The 16874-nt window shown below is 39.3% G+C and overlaps 1 protein-coding gene across 1 annotated transcript in view; it reads left to right on the forward strand.

The window, feature by feature from the left end:
- Nucleotides 1-441: 441 nt before the first annotated feature.
- The window catches only part of SLC34A2 (solute carrier family 34 member 2), a 62035-nt gene continuing 45602 nt past the window's right edge, over nt 442-16874 (forward strand). The window contains exons 1-2 of the mRNA XM_075499871.1: nt 442-714; nt 1555-1656. The gene's annotated coding sequence lies outside the window, so the exon portion shown is untranslated. The remainder of the gene's footprint in view (nt 715-1554; nt 1657-16874) is intronic.

Consider the following 16874-nt stretch of genomic DNA (forward strand, 5'->3'; position numbering starts at 1 on the left):
TTATCTCCCATTTACATGGATTTCATTGCATGCTCGCACCTGCCTTCATAAATGACCACTTCAGCTGCTTGAAAAGACAGGAGATGGATGGAGAGAAATAGTGAACAAAAGCTTGCTTTAGTTAACTCTCTTTTTGCAGAGGGGAGAAGGGATGTGTATTTTTGTAACAATACCTACAGTTGGTCCTAATGCTGCTTGGCTTTGAAAAACCTACTTAAAAAAGCTTTAGGCCTATATGTAAACTTTGACAGAATGGGAAAGCCATCTATGCAAGTATTTAAGTTCTTTACTAAGTTTCTGGCCTGTGTTAATATCTGTAGTCAGAGTTGGCTCATGTGTCTTCTTACATACTGCAGTAATATCTGAGAAGATTTCTCTTGCTACCTTAAACTAGCTGTTGCTCCTGGCATTGTGACTCTAATTTCTTGCTTCACAAGCTGGCTTAGCTTGTGCCATGGAGCAATGGTAGCAGTCTAAGAAGGACATTTTGGAGAGGGGAAGGAAGACTTCACCATGGATCACTTCATAATAAGCAGTAAGGAGAATGTATATGAATGAGGAGAGAGGATGAAAGGAATTGTCACAGGGTGAGTTTCAAGGAGGGAGATGCAAAATGACATATGGACCTCTATGGAGAATGCTTCTGTGGAGGAATTCTAAGAAAAAAAAAACACACCACCTTTGGAAGTGGAAGAGAAAAAATGCCATTTGTAGGTGAATAAAATGCATTTAACTATAGCTTTAGGTTAAGTTTAACTAAGCTTTAGGTTAAGAGCTGCTAGCAAATCAGTCTGGAAACCATTGGTGCCAGCAAAGTCCAGAGTTTAGGTAAGTTATAATGGGATATAACTGTAGTGTGGGCGTTCTAGCATTTTTCCCCCCCGGGGGTATTATATGGCTACTGCTCTTAGCTAGCAGTTTTACAGCTCTGCTGGCAGCTTTGTGCAAATTGTGTAATCGTGCCTGCTCCTGTGAATCAGAAGACTTGGGGTGGTTTTATGCAGTTCTCGCACTTAACCTAGAGGATAAAGTAAGGAATCCTATCGGGTTTAGTTCTTACAGTTCTCACCAGGAGCCCTACCTCCTAGAGTGAGCCTATTCTTACTAAGAGAAAAAGAAAAGGACTACTTAGGGCCTACTATAGGAAATAAAAGACTCTACTTTCAAATCCATACTTTTACTGTCACACAAAAGGAATTCAGTCCCATGTCAGTAGAGCTGTTGCATGTTGGATCTGGTGTTGGAGTTCTCTTAGTAGGTCATTGAATCTGTTCTGCTTTGAACAAACCAATTATTTGTTTGCTTGACTGAAAAATGTTTGATTCTACAGTCTGGAGATTAGGGTATGTGCTAGCCACCTGAGAAAGTGAGGTTCAAGACCTTCTTCCAAAGTGGCCAGAAAATAAGATCTGAAAAAAACCCTCTTTTTATCACCCTAGTGATTCTTTTGAAGATTTAGAGGTGCAATAATTTTTCCCTGTACATTTTTTTCTTAAATTAGTTATTAAAATAAAGTCTTCAGAGATTGACTTTGCTTCTTGTAATTCTCAGAAGAATTCATATATAAATTCTGTAATGAAGATGAAGACTTGCCCCAAGGTGCACTGAAAATCATCTCCTAAACAGCCACTACAGATAAGACCCACAGGGGCAAAGGTAAGGAATTTTTTCATCCGGTCACATATTTATTTTAGACTGTTGGGGTAACCTGTGGTTTCCTGAGGATAGCACAAAGACCAATGCTTTCAAATGCTGCAATAATCTGAAGAACAATAAACTTTATCTTTCCATATGTCGAATTAACCATATGTCCTTCATAGTGGAATCCTACTAGACTAGAAGCAAATGGACAAAGACTTTTTGCTTTCTTTTAGAAATGTGCGCTATTTGTGATGTCCCCTCTCTTGCAGCCAGTCTATACTAGGCTCAATGCTCCAACTAATTAGCTAATGTTCAGAATATTGAAATGCAAAAGGAGGCTGGACGGCATCAGTGGGCACTGTGGTTTCCAGATAGTGGATAATAATTTTGAGGTGATGTTATTTTGATCAGTTGCATGAAGAACAACATACTATTTGCCTGCACAGTTTCTAGCTATTTTATTTTTTTAAATAGTATTAAGGCAGGAAGATGAACTAGTGAGTAAAGCAGATGAGAGTTCTGGATTTTTTGTGGTACCTAGAAATAAATCTCTTCTAAATTAGTTTATTTTCTAGAACATTTTTCAATGTATAGTAATCCCTTGAGAGAGATAAAATGGAATGCATATGGTCTTATTAGAAGACTATTAAAGAAATGAATATCAGAAGACAACCTGTTTATAACTTAAGGCCTAATTATGGTTAGTTCACTTCTTGCCTTAAAATACTGTGCAGTTCTGCTGTGCACTGAAACAATTTCTCTGCTTTGTTCTGCAGAGGGTTATAATTTCTGTAGTTCTCTTCCCTGGTTGGTGATCACTGAAATTTTGGAGAACTGTAATAGACATGTTAAGACTGGTATGAAAGGGAATGTCTGGGAGTGGAGGTACCAGAAGGAAGAGCAGCAGCAGAAGGGCTATAAGAATGGCATGTGTTGAAGTCACCTGGATGAGCAGGTCATCAAAATCCTAGCATGTGTCTGTGTGCAGGTGGTCAGGAGACAAAGACCTGAGCAAATCCTGATGACTCTTGGAGGCAGGACAAGATGGACAGACTGATTATTGACAGTTCCTAAAGGGTACAAAAAGGCCTATCCAAACTGAGTACACGTTTGCCAGCCTAAGAAGAGCCCAAAGTGGTAAGAACTCAATAGCTGGTGTCCCTTTTTCTCTGTGTTGTCACAAGGAGTCCTAGACAGACCTGCTGCATTCAGGAGTGTTGGCACCTGAACTTTGCACAGACTATTTGGACATACATATCCAGATGCTTGTGAGTATGTGGATATAAGGGTGTGAGTGGATGAACTCAGTTTTGTTTTAAAATGAAATCAGCTTCCCTTCTTACACTGCCTGGCTCTATGGTTTGCTAGGTTGCTGCTGCAGTGTTGATTACATAAGAAATAATGGCAAAGAGGATAGATGGATGTAGCCAGGTGGTTTTTAAAGATTGAAAGGACAGAGCCAGTCTAAAGAGAGCATGAAGGGAAAGTGGAGAGCAAGAACTGGATGCAAAGATTTTTGGCAATGTTTCTGATGATTTTGAAGACTTAAAATACCAGTCCAGAGTTTAGGGGTATGTTGATTTCTCTGCGGTATCTATTAATCATCTTGATGTTTGAATGCAATGTTTAAAAGCAAATTGCTTTGGGCCGAATTCCACCTTTGATTATCCCTGTAAAAGGTCACTGGAGGGCTCCTGGACACAAGTAAAAGCAGAATTTTTTGTTAAATTCCTACTATGTTTATGGCAACAGTTCGATCAGACCTACTTCTTGGTCTTGTTTCTCACCAGAACTTATGGCAGAGATTGGACATATTGTGGTCATGCAGTGTCAATGATATAATGGCTTACAATAAATGGATAAAGAGTTCCTCATACTTGGTATCAATGTCCAGACTATGGTAAAAAAAAGATATAAAACAGCAGAGCTGAGTGCTTCACAGGAATTTAAAAAGACACTGATGGTTCCTAAAATGGTGCCCTACAAGTAACAAGTGACCAAGGCTTTCAGTTTCCCAACTACATGTTTCACTTCTATGTTCTAAGTTTGAAGCTCCCTGCTTAGTAGATAAGTGTCAGGGTTGATCTCTACCTTCTAATAAAAACAGCCACTAATCTGAAATTAGAAGTGCCTGTATGTCCGGGCTTTCACTTTTCAGTTATGTCACACCCAGATTACTTTCTTCCTTACAAATTCTGAGTATTATTTCAACTGCAGGGAGATCTACAATGCTAGGTGTGCTGTGCTCCCAAAGGAGAAGATATGGTTTGTACCTGGGAGATTGACATTCAAGGACTTTTGCTGGTGATCCATAAATACATAGCTAATTACAATGTGTCTTGGTTTTCTCCCTTTTCCTATCAAATTTTAAAATACTTTTAAAAATAAAATGAATATTTTTTTGATGTGAAGAATCACTGTAGTTGGCAGAAGTATTGACATGATCATATGTCAAATAACGGATGTGATATCCTCTTATAAAGATGTAGTCTGCATTTTGGAGAAGTTTGAAGTTACTGAAGGTTGAGAGAAAGTAGGATCTGATTTAAATCAAGGAATCTGCTGGCTCACTCAGGAAGAATGACACTGAGAGTTGGTTTGAGTTGGTTTTCGGGGAGGTGATAGATTGAGATGACCCAAGTGTAAGGGATTTTAAACAAATTGCAGTTGGAGGAGAGGGAAGAGACACTCTGTGTCCTCTTTCCTGTCTTCCCAGTATATTTTATCTTTGTAGGTTACTGATAATTCCTTGACCTCAGTATTGAGTGAAGGAACAACCTTATGTGCCATGGTCGAGTATATTGACATTTTACATTTACAATACGAGTATATTTACATTTACAATCTCAGCTCTAGCCAAAGTCCTGTACCACCCTGTCCTTCACCCAGCAAAAACTGATCCAGGGTCAGCCTTTGGTTCTAAAGTCCTGGTCAAAGAGAATCTCCCAACAAGGGGAGAGTGCTTCCTTCTGTCCTCTGTCCTAGCTTAATACTGAACAGCTACAAAAGCAAAGCTTAGGAGGTGTCAGTGAACATCCTCATCTGATTCACTTCCTAACTTTAACATCAGCAGAAATCTGCAAGTCTTTACATTTAATAAGAGTCAAAGAGGAGTAGTAAACAAATACAAGAAAAATGTTTACAATTTGTTGAAATAAAGTGCATTAACAAAAGCACCAATTATGTATTTTGTAGAATAAAATCCCTCAGGAGCTCCAATTGCAAAAGCTGTCTCTTACCAAAGTGAAGGTGTGCCAAAGTCCCTGTAGACATGTTGGAATGGAGTTGTCTCAAAGTGAACCAAGTCAGAACTTCAAAAGAAGTGCATCTCTGTTAGTTATAATTTGGGGAGGGGTCCTGAACAACTGTAGGTGAAATTTACGCCTTCCATTTTCCCACAACATTCTTTTTCTGTGTTACAACTGGAGACTTTCAGATTTAAGGTTCTGTAACAGACCCAAACTTGCCTTTTAGTTTTTCTGCTTGCGTTAGAGATTATATATACTTTTTATTCCATAGCGTCCCTCAGACATGCTAACATGCATGTACTCATGACAACAGCATATGCAGCTCCGTTATTGCTGCGTTGAATTTGTAATCTGAGTTGAACTTGACTTCCTAGAGTGGGATTGTCCAATCTGTAGTGAGCCACTTCCAGTTAAACACCAGCGAGGTTAATTCAGTTTGCTGTGGTTGCATCCCTTTCTACTACGCAAAGTGTATACAAGGAGTATTGTATATAGGAAGAATAGTTCTCAGTGCAGTCATCTGGCTGGAAGTGGCATTACTTGCTTGTTAGGTCATAGTATGTTCCAAGTTGTGTAAGGTGAAGCCTATTTTAAATGAACAGCTTGTATCCTTCAGTCTGTGTTTCTCTTGTTCATCTGTTGTTCACCATGTGTGGTCTTGAGCTCTAGTTCACGGGTGGGACTTTGCTGTACCTGCAGCTAAACTGCTGTCCTCTGCCCTGCAGCTCCAAAGTTGTGCTAGCAACAGCCTGAACTCACAAGGGAGCTCCCATATCCTCAGACTATTCCCAAGTGCAATATTTTGATCATGTGAGAAGCTGCAGGTCACTCTTAGTAATGAAATAGCCCACTTGTATGCATCTGCAAATGCTTTTAACAGAAACCTGTCTTCACTGTTCTTAATTCTCTCTCAGGCTGGGATCCTTCCACAACTTGAGACTGGACACATACTTCTCTTTCTGCATGCTTTGTACCTTGGGGAGATAGCCAAAGTTTGTATTCAGGTGATGATATCTTAAAACAAGCCATTGAGTTGACATCAGAGAAAGGTTTAAGTCTGGAAACTATACTTGCCTCCCTTCCACAGGGCTTCAAGGAGAACATGCAAATTCGGACTGAATCAGCTTGCCTTTTGCAAAATCAGCACTTGATGGGTGTTCTGCCAGGTCCAGACTCATGCCCTGATTTGAGTATTACTAGTTATGACAACATTTTTTTCTTACCTTTGGATGTCATGTGGTTTTGAACATCTTGGGATAGGATGCTTGAAGTACAGAATGAGAGCAACTTAACTTTATAGGGCTGTTCTGTGGAAGTTGTGTGTGGGGTTTTTTTTGGTGTGTGTTTTGGTGTTTTGTTTTTTTTTTCACTCAAATAATTTTTTGTTGGCCAGTATAGTTTCATTTGTGATCTAGGTCTATGGATTTCTAGCATGTGTGTTTTATCGGGTAATTTCATTACTTCACTTTCAAATCTAATATAAAGGAGGTGAATAAGTTCAAAGCTCTAACAATCCTTAAAAGGGATTTGGGGGGCATTTTATAGCAAACTGCTGTGACTATCTCAGAAATTGAGTATGACTGGACTGAGGCAGGAGTTGAACAAGGGACTTGTAGGTGCTACACGGAACACCACTGGTGTTTTAAGGGGATAGCATTTTTCCCTGAGTCCTCAGTAAAGGTTGGACATGTTTGCCTTGGTAACTATAATATCTTTCCAAGCTCTTCATTATTGCTCTCGTTTGTTACCGTCACTTCTGGGATGGATTTTGTGACTGTTCCTTAGCAGATCTATTGCAAAGTCAGTGTTGCTTATACCACTTTCTATCCAGCATAAGCTGGTCCGGGTGTCTTTGCTCACAAGAACTTTGCTGCTGCCTGTGCTTGAAAAGTAGTAGTAAGCATGCAGGAAAGATTACCTCTTTGCTCAGTTTAGATTCACAAGAGGGTACCAGACTTGGCAGTAAAATAAAGCTTCATCTTGGTATTATGTCACTAAGGTGTCAGCACTGGGAAGTGATGTCAGTTGAGATTGTTTCCTGAAGCTCCCTCTCCCAAGAGAGAGTTTTGTTTTAAATTCAATCTCTTTGCCAAATACAGTTTGAGTTACTAGCGTTGTATGTCAGCGCTTCAGTAATATCTGAAAATACCATCACTCTGCGACACGTTGAGGTCAGGAAGTATTATTATCAGTTTTGCAGGATGAGCAACAACTGTGGCAGGACATGGATCATGCCATACATTACCTTCCTTGTCTTTTATTCTTCCAACTGCTGCTTTTGTATAGCAGACTCCTACAGTCTGCTTCTCAAGCCAACTCTTAATATGAGGTGGGGATTTGCCTTCTCTAAGGGCCTGGGATTTGCCCATAGGGAAACAGTGGTGGTGGAAATCCTGTAGTGGTTTCTGCAGTCAGTGCACTGGATTGCTGTTTTCTGGTCTAATTTTTGGAGACTGCTTCCACTCTGTCTATCATAACCTTATTTAATCCTAATGCAAACTTCATAGTTATTTGCAGTAATGTTCCTAAATACCACACATTGTTAACGCTTTAGATCATGGCCTGTGATTTTTCTGTTTGTTTGTTTTAGAGAAGGAAGACCTTTTATTCATTTAAAATCTCAGTACTCCTCCTACGTATCTAGAAGCCCTTTGAAAATGTGGGGCTGACACAAGGTGCTGTAGCTCCCTGACAGTTGGAGGTCTGTTTTGAGATGTGAGGGAATGTATTAGTTGTAGGTAGCCAGCAAAAATTTCAGGCACTGACTTTGAAAAAATATTCAGTGTTGCAGATGGCTGTATAAGCTGCATAGGTGACACTCTTGTTTCAACTCTGTTCACTAGTTCTGTAGAAAATAGGGAAAATGTCATATGGCAAAAATAAGTAAACAGTATTTTTGTAATCTAATAGGTTCCTTAGTTAACTTAAACTTTTGGTTACAGGTAAAACTCAGTTCTGATGTTTTTCTGCATACTCCATACTCATTTTCTCCAATTTTAACACATGTAATAGTAAGGACATGCTTATACAACTGTATCCTTGACAAAACTCTTAATTTAATGCTTAATTTTAAACACTTGCAGTTCTATAATAGATGATTTTGAAGGAGCTGGTCATTAATGTGAGGGAGACTGCATTTGTGTTTTCAAAGGACTTCCTATTCAATCAGAATTGTGGGTTATTTTAAGTATACTTATTTCTAGGATCTTGTTTTCTCAGTTTATGGAAGTGTTTTAAATAAAATGGGAGATACTTGATAGTGCCAGTTAGACTAAGCTGGGGGGGGGAAGTCTTTTTCATTCTAGTAGGCTTTCCAAGTGTTATTTTAAAGCATTTTTCCAGAGTTGAGAAATTCTCTAAAAATAGTTTTGTTTTGTCAAAGCAAGAAATAATTTGGAAGCGTTGAGAAGAACAGATAAGTGAGAACGTCCGTGAGAAATGAAAGTGAGTACAAAGCCTCTCTTCCTACACAGACATTATCTACATTATGGTGAAAGAGTTTTTGTTCCAAATGTTGCGATCCTCCCAGTGTCTTTCATTTCTCATTGCAATATCTGATTATGGGATTGCTTTTAGACATTTACCGAAGTAAATATGTAAGGGAGGCACTATTTCTGTTACTCATTGCTGGAAGTTGCTTCATTGTTTGGATGGAATTTACCTAACATTTGCTCAGTAATGTAAACATTTGGACAAATATTCATAGTTTCAAAGAACTCAAAATTATTTAGCTAATAGAAGAAAAACTTCTTACCAGAAGTTGATTCTTTCGCAGAAGCTTGCAGCGAGGAGTGTTACAGATCCCTGAAACACAGTATTTGAGTTGCATGATCTTCACTGCACTCTGACATAACTTGTGTTGCAGAGGCCTCTGGAGAATGAAATTAGTAAACGAAGTCCTTTTTTGTTTGTGTTTCCACACTTTGGATAATAAACTGTTTAGTTTCAGGAAGAGTAGTAAATGCATGTTCCTCTCACATTATGTATTCAAATACATGTTTTTGAAGTTGTCATCATTTCATAAAATATAAACCACAGGCCATCACAAAGACAAGATAGATAGAAAAACTTTTTCTATTCAGGAAAATTCTGTTTGACTTGATATTGAGATAGGGAAGGGAAAAGAAAAAACCCATATGTGTATATCAAATGTGTGCCAGATTTTCACTTTTATTGGAAAACTAAGCCCAGCTTTGTCACTTGGGGAAAAAGAAAAGCAAAACAAGAAAACTATTTCAGTACTTTCCTTTAGTACTTTTCCTAACCAGTACTTTCCTTTAGTACTTTTCCTACTAGTTCTTTCAGTACTATTCCTAACAAAATATTTATCTATATTGTCTGTATGTTACCAAACATATGCCAGACAAAGGATCAGACACAAGGTATGATACGTATCATTTCATGTTTTCTACATATCCCCCTAATCTTTAACAGTGGAATGTTTTTCAGAACAGGAGTTTTCTGGGTGCTCTTGATGGAGGGAAAATATTTGGTAGATACTGGCTGAGAGGTTGTTTCTACTAGCATGGGTGGGATATAAGAAGGTCCATAGTTGGGAGTGGATAAAGAATCCAGAAGGGTCAGTCATCAGTAATTTGGGCAGAGCATGGAGAGTGGGAGGTGAGTGGGGGAGGAAATGGGAGAGACATAGGTGGAGATGATATTGGGCAAAGCTGATGACATGAAACCTTGTGCCTTGAAAATGGGAGCCAGTGAAGACTTCTAGAGCAGCCCCAACTTGACAGATGCAGAAGGACATTTTGTGTCAGAGCAGTTTGATTCCAGTATGGAGTATACCCAGAGAGCTACTTCTTTTTCTGGTTTATTTCCACATATAAAAATTACAGTTAAAACATAAATAAAAGAAAGAAAGAAAAAAAAGAAGTTAAGTAATTTTCTTTAGCAGACTTCCATCAAGTAGGAGGTCCAAACACATTACTGTTCTTATCAACGTTGACACAATTTTGTCAGCAATTCTGAAAAATTTATTTATCTAACAGAATGTGTCAGCCCTTGCTAAGGTGCACCCTTTGCTATATAGGAGTGGTAGGCATATTAAAGGAGTATAAAATTGCCATGCATCTAAAAATAGAAGTTTCTGGCAGAAAGCAAATGGAAATCTGCGTCATACATTTTTATTTGAAGGAAATTAACTGTAAATCAGATCTGGACATAAGAAAGGATTTGTCTTAAAATTAACAGTGTTTCTATTTGAAGGAGCATATCTGTAAATCATGTCTGGGTATAATGAAAGATCTATTTTCAAAGTGTTGTAGGCAAATACTGATAATGCTAATGCAATGCCAAATATGTAATGCCTCTTTTTAAAAATCTAACGGAAGTTTATTACTTATCTGGAAAAATGTGAATTAAAGTAGAGCACACCTTTTTGGTATTTCCCAGTACCTGCCCAGTGCTGTTTCTACATGCTGATAAGGCTATCTGTTATTAGCTTAGCTCTGGGTAACTCAAAAGTTCCACATAGGCAGGTGGGGCTGTGCTTTAAAAAGTCCTGTGCTGCATCTCTTAATTAAAAAAGAAAATCTAGACAGTTGTCCTTTTTGTAGTATATGCAGTGACTTAACATAGTCTTGCTTTGTGCCAATCCATTAAATGCCTAACAGCCAAGTTAAATGCCTAAGTTCCTTTAAAAATCTGGACCAGATTTTTGGGTGTATGGTTCCACTAACAAGATATGGCATAGTGGTGTAAGTGTTTGGATTTACAAAAATAAGCTACTGGCTGATGAGTGCCTATGCACACCATTCTCATTTGGTAGCACATATCGGCTCACTGGCACCATGCGATAAGGGCATGCTCAGGTCAGTTTTTGTGAAATGCCTAGTGTGCTGTAAATCCGCACCCTACCTTAGCTTACAGCAACTCATGTAGGTAGTCATGTCTTGGATCTTTCTATCAAGTAGAATTGGTTTTGGTAAAAGAACATCCTGAACCTTCTTTTTAATATAATTCTAATGAGCACATGAAGAGTATGTGTACAAAAAATGCTCAAGTTTTGTTGGATGATGTAAATCTACATTGGTTCTAGTTATTCCTGGGTTCAGCAGTGCTAACTGGATGTTTCCCGTGTCTGTGAGAGGTTCTGCACACCAGGCAGATACCTCTGAAAATGTGGGCTTGTCAGGAATGTTTTCCTGAGAATGGAACTGAAGCATTTGGGCATGTGCTCCTATTGTTATGAGCTCATCTGAAATGTATGTGGACCTGATGCATGCTCACAACAGATTAGTGTAAATTTTGGTGAAAGGCACAATTTTTATTTTTACTGCCTCTGGATAAAAAATTGCCAGCCTTCAACTTGCTTGCTGCAGTAACTGTGCACACATTGTAGGGTTGGTCTGTATATGCAGAGCGGCTGTTTATCAAGGATTTCCAGATACTTGATAGCCCTATTGGAGCAGCAGTTACCTAACATCCAGAAAACACAGAGAAATGGCCAAAAAAATACCTAGAGGGAAAGAAGAGGGTCTGTGTGGTGGTACTCAGAAGTTTGGTGGTACTACTTCCTGACTGCTGGATAATTTGCATGTTTTAGTATGTAAAGCACTACAATTATTTTAAAGGTCCAGGTGTTTGGTACATGCATTACTTTCTCAAAGCCAAACTTTTAACTTTGTACCAGGAGACAGAAACCATGGAAGACTTTTGATACTGTCCTTTTTCCTTTATGTCATTTCTATTTCAGCTGAAGACCATATTTGGATTGAAGATTTCTAATTAAACCTGTACTTTCCCATTTCTGACTATTTGTGATGTGATGCTAAATGAATATTACTATTTCTTCTTGTCTGGTCCTTCAGTTGTCAGGTCCTTCAGTCCTTCACCTCCCAGCTAGGAAGAGATCTGGGATGGTTAAGAGTCAGAGAGCCCAAGTGGAGAAGGCATTTTGTCAGCCACTGTGGGAGAAGCATTTTTCTCTTTGAGTAGATGAAGCTGTTTAAGAAGGAGCCATGAGATCCACCCTGTTGTATGAAACAGGAGGGGGGAAGAAAAAGGAGGAATTATGTTGTGAAGTCTGATTTCAGAAAAATTCTTTGGGTTCACTGTGCAACTGGGGAGACTAGGAGCTGGGGAAGCATGCAGCTGGAGTTAATATGGGCCTTAAGAAGCCAGCTCTACCCATTACTTTTATTACTTGCATATTTTGACTACACAGAATCGCTTTCTTTCCCCCTGCCCGGCTTGTTTAGGCCACACTTGTCCAGTCTGCCTTCAGTGTGTGTATTTAGCGCTGTAAGTTCCAAGTGATCTCTTTGTAGTAATTGCTTAAAAGTCAGTTTCTAAAAATATTCCGCTTAGTCAAGTTGCTTGCAATAGTAAGAACAGACAGCAAATGCAGAAAATGAGAACACAGATTAGGTGGATTTGTTTTTAAATTAAATGAGTGGGAAATATTCACAGGATTCATTGTTCTCTAACTGTAAAAGCTGCTATTGAATTCCTGTTTGTCTTCCTCTTAAGTAAACATGTATTTCTGGGAGCCTTCAACCAATGTTTTTCTTTGTCAGATGCGCACTTCAAATGCCAGTGTCTTCTGCTTAATGACCTGCCGGAGGCCTTGTTACACTTTCTCTATTGACCTAATCGCTGTGTTTGGGAATCTTCTGATATGAAGGTGTGTAGGTCAGCCAGTGTCAGTAATCTTGTACCATGCTTTGATCATTTGGAGTTCATCCTAGAAGTGCTTTGAGGAAATGTGCTTTGCTTACTAATAACTTCATTCGGCCTATTTAAATCTGTACTGTCTTAATTTGTGCAGTCTGAAATATAGGTTTAATCCTCCTTTACAGTTTGTCCTAAAATGACTGTTTAGTATACAAACCTATCACAATCAGTTGTTGCAGTGGTAGTTTTGATACATCTGTGATGTTCTGAAAGGCCATATTTATAGGGCCTTTCAGATAGATATTTTATCAGACAAACAGAGGTAGCTGGAAAAAAGCAGAGTCACTTTAAGGAAGAAAAGTGCTGCTTCAGTCTCTGAAAGTTTGTCTGTTACAGCAAATGATTGGTTGAGAAAAAACAAAATATTACTTCTCTCTAAAAACTTGTTTGGCCTGCCTTTTGAAAAATCTTAATGACCATTTTCTGAGGTCATTATAATCTACTCCTTCACTCAAATAGTTGCTGTAACTGAAAGTGGGGTTTGTCTGAACTCACCAGATCAAGAGGGGAGAATGATTTTTACCTCTGTATGGATTCAGATGAAATGGCAGATTTGCTGTGAATGTTTCATTAGCATCACGTTCCCTAAATTTGTGTCCGATTCAGTTTGGTTGCTGTCTCAAGATGCTTTTCAGAAGATGCCTGAAAGAACTTGAAGAAAAGTAGCATGCTACGTGCTAGCACAGAGAAACTAGAGCTGGTGGGCTGTGGGAGTCCAGAGATGAGAATAGAGACCCTACTCCTTTCTTTTCTTGCACAGGGGTTTGCCTTCTAAGCCATGGCATGAGGTCTGCTCTTTTTTTCCAGAGAAATTGCTGTTTCCATAGTCTGTATGAGCAGTGCTACCCTGGAGATAAGCACTGGTCAGGTGCGAAGAGAGAGAGACAAGCCCGTTTTCCTGTTGCAGAAATCCCACTGTGCTGTGGCTCGCTCTTTCTCCTCGTCTCATTCACCTTATGTTGCCAGTGTAGCTGGAAGAATAAAGCACCTTTCAGCTGTATCTCTTTGCTGCCCCAAAACCGAAAGATTGGAAAAATAATGCTGGACTCATTCTGCCCTCCCTTCCTGCCAGGATTAGTGGATAGCATGTGCTGAAAGATAGTTTGGACCAAAGCAAATGGGAAACTGGTAGCTAAATATTGGTTAGAGAGCCAACACATCACTTGATACCAGAATACCACTGAATTTTGGACTTAATATGTAAACTCATCCAGTACGAATCTCTGACTGTGAAATGTGATGTTTGGGGTGGATTAATGATTCCCTCTGTTAGAAATTCCTAAATTAAAAATATGAGCAGCCTTTCCATAATCAGGAAATACAGACTAATTGCCAGAACTGTTTCAAGGGGAAGGATTTGATTGCCCATCATTCTAATAGCTTTAGCTGTTTTAAATAATTTAAAAATCTCTCTTAATTGCTTTCTGAACTTTTTAGGTTACTGTATTTATTCATTTAGTCACCTATACAAATATATTTCAAAATAAGGTGATTAAAGAAGCTTTTTCTTCCTTTCCTGATAAAAACAATAGGGGACCTCAGCCTCCTTGTAAGGCTTGTTTTGAAAACATCTAATAATTATAGGATGAATGAGTGATTTGTATTGCTTATTTATGATGCCTCATCTGGATTTGCCCTTGCCTGTGAAGCTTCATTTGGACCTAAATTAATTAGATTGCTCTAATTAAAGGAAGGCCTTTGATTTGAGAGCAGGAAAGCATGTTCGCATGGAGGCTACACCCTCTTCTTTATCTGACAGCATCCTTGAACATGTAGCATGTAATAATTAGGTGTGTCAAGTTACGAGTTGATTCATCTTCAGGTGGTCCCAGAGGAAGAGGTAGAGGATGACTGTTCTCCAGAGGAGGCTGCAGACAGTAAGATGCATAATGTTTCTTGAATGTTTCTCCTCAATTCCTGATACTTCCTTAGAATATGTAACTGCTGATATTTAAGTTCTTGAGCTCTGCAACAACCCTGAAGTGCAGACATGAAGGAGGCAAACGCTGCTGAAGTAAAAGGTAGGAGAGTGAGCAGAAACACAGCATGTTCATGAAAGTAATGTAGCTGTGTTGGAGAAGTAGACCAAAATTAATTCATTTTATAGAGGTAAAACCAAAATCTTCAGCACACCAGTCAGCACAGCACTTCACCACAGCACACCACCTGTTTTGTATGGTTTACTGTGCATGTTTCAGCAAGTGTATACACTTAGTCCCACCTGTAAGTGATAAAAGTACTGTGTCCTTTTGAATATGGAGCCCCAAACACCACAAGCTTTATGAATTACCTGTTCTAGGGGTGATTTTCCAGAGTTGCTAAGCAGTGTTGATCCAGTGTTGAATTCATGATTGAAGCTAACCATGTTCTTCAGCTCTGATTTTGGATTGCAGTCCACCTACATGTGGATGCAAGTGCATCCTGAAGAGAAGTTGCTATTAAATTGTAAAGCAGACTCAAAATACAAAGTCATGTCCTTGGTTCCCTAGATTCTGTAATAGCATCCAGAAGTGGCTAACCTTTCTTAGGATGTTTTAGCAACTTTCTGGTACATGTCAAACGGACAGCCCAAGCACAAAACTTTGTTCAGATTCCTGTGTCTGGGCCAATGCTCCACAGTCTTCTCCTTACACCTGATTTGACTTCAGCAGCTCTGGTACCAGAGAAAGAGGAGGGGCTTCAAGTGTGTAGGAGGGATGATGGCAAGGTCCTACCTACAAGGTATAAGAGCTTTGTTTCTGAAGAAGAGGGTGCTGCAAATAGGAGGAGAATGAACAAATGAGAGTAATTCTCCCCCCCCCCCCCCCCCTGTTTTCTAGCTTTCTGGGGAGGAAGCCACTATGCATTATCCCATACTTCGAGGTCTCAGTCTGAAGGAACTTGACTGGAGTGAGGGGTGTCACAGGAAGGACACTGAATTAGGAATTTTTACTACTAATTTCTGTTTGTTTTATTTGCTGTTACAAGGAATCTGCTGCTGGAAATGCACATCCTAACCGAGCTGTTTCCCTTGAAGGAAAACTATTCTTTTAATGGTTTATTATGAAAAATTTCACAGTACTGCCATAATTTAATAAATAAATAAAAGCTTGAAAACTTCATCACTGGAAGAAGATAGTTAAACGTGGAAAAAATCACAGATAATTTTACTCATGTTTTGAACCTGTAACTGCTGTGAGATGAGCAAATTATGTAGGATGAAGCCATGTATCTAGGATGTCAGAATTTTTGCCATTAAATGAGAAGATCAGACCCCAGAACAGAAGCTAAGTCCAATAATATCTTCTACATGAGGTCAGGGTTCAGTGTTCAGATAATTCAGTGTGATGATAAGGCGTAGGCATTAGTTAACAGTCATAGAGATAGGGTGTCATCTAGGGAGTTTCTTCCTGCTCACAAAGCAAAACTAGCAGCTTGTATTTCTGATTTTTAAGATGTTAACCCCAAACACAGTAAGGGAGCACTGAAAGCTGACATAGAATTAATTGACAAGAAGCTTTATCAATATTAAGGCCACTTATACTGAGAAGAAGGTACCGAGTGAAACTTACAATTGTAATGCTAATTGTAAAATGCATGGAGGGAGGGGAAGATGGGACCCAACCTTCCCTCCTCTCCTAACTTGCCTTAGAAAATTTCAGAAATTGGCTCACACCTGGCTGACACATTGATGCTGTGTGTTCCTGCCTCCAGCTAATGAGATACGTCTCAGAACTCTCAGGCAAGGAAGGCAAAAGCATCTCAGAAGGTATCCAGCTAAATATCAACTAGGTTGTGTTCTACACTTGTGACACTTTTGTTTTCAGTCTCCTAGCCTCACCTGAAATCTTCCTAAATAAGCTTTTGTTTGTTTTGTCTTTAAGATCATTTGGCACCGTAGGGGACAAGGACTCTGTGTGATATCAACAAACTTTGGAGGCTGCAAATATGGGGGGGGGTGGGGGTGGGGAAAGGATGTATTCAGACACCCCTGTGAGAGGTCCATGGTCAGGTGAGCATGGAGAATGCCACAACTGAGGCAGTTTTAGATGATAGCACAAAGGACAACACTGGGGAAGACCAAAAACGAATGCCTCTCCTGCAAGGGGACAGACAGGAGAGTGACTCCCCATTGCTCTGGGGGAAACCTTAAACCGCCACCTGAGGGGCTTTGCACAAGGAAAGACATTCTAAATATTGGGGTAAGTAGGGGAGGGACGGGAAAGTCCATGAAGATAAGGTAGGAAATACAACTTGCAATTTTACAGGGCATCCTGAAATAACGATTGCCTTCTTTGAGGGAAGTGCATGATCCTCATC

The sequence above is a fragment of the Mycteria americana genome, chromosome 4 (genome assembly GCF_035582795.1).
Source record: "Mycteria americana isolate JAX WOST 10 ecotype Jacksonville Zoo and Gardens chromosome 4, USCA_MyAme_1.0, whole genome shotgun sequence".
NCBI classification, from domain to species: Eukaryota; Metazoa; Chordata; class Aves; order Ciconiiformes; family Ciconiidae; genus Mycteria; species Mycteria americana.